Genomic DNA, 305 nt, shown 5'->3' with positions numbered 1-305 from the left:
AACGGAAAACCGAACACATGGCCACCAGACGCGACTGGTTTTCCCCAAAAATGAAGTCACCCCGTTCCACGCTGGGGGAGACTTCCCCATGTCCTTCTTCATTAGCAGTGGTCATAACCAATCGGCATCGCGGATGTTTCCCTCACCTCCTTAACGAAAGGTATGAACAACGAATCCGCGTTATTCATTCTAAAGGCACACCCACACCAAGCTTTCCTCCGGTAAAACACGAGGGCGAAAAGCAGCAGTCTCACCCGAGAGTCTCAATCAGCAGTCTCACCCGAGAGTCTCAATCAACAGTCTCA

The sequence above is a fragment of the Bombus impatiens genome, unplaced genomic scaffold (assembly GCF_000188095.3).
Source record: "Bombus impatiens unplaced genomic scaffold, BIMP_2.2 scf_0580, whole genome shotgun sequence".
Taxonomy (NCBI): domain Eukaryota; kingdom Metazoa; phylum Arthropoda; class Insecta; order Hymenoptera; family Apidae; genus Bombus; species Bombus impatiens.
This window is presented reverse-complemented; position numbering follows the sequence as displayed.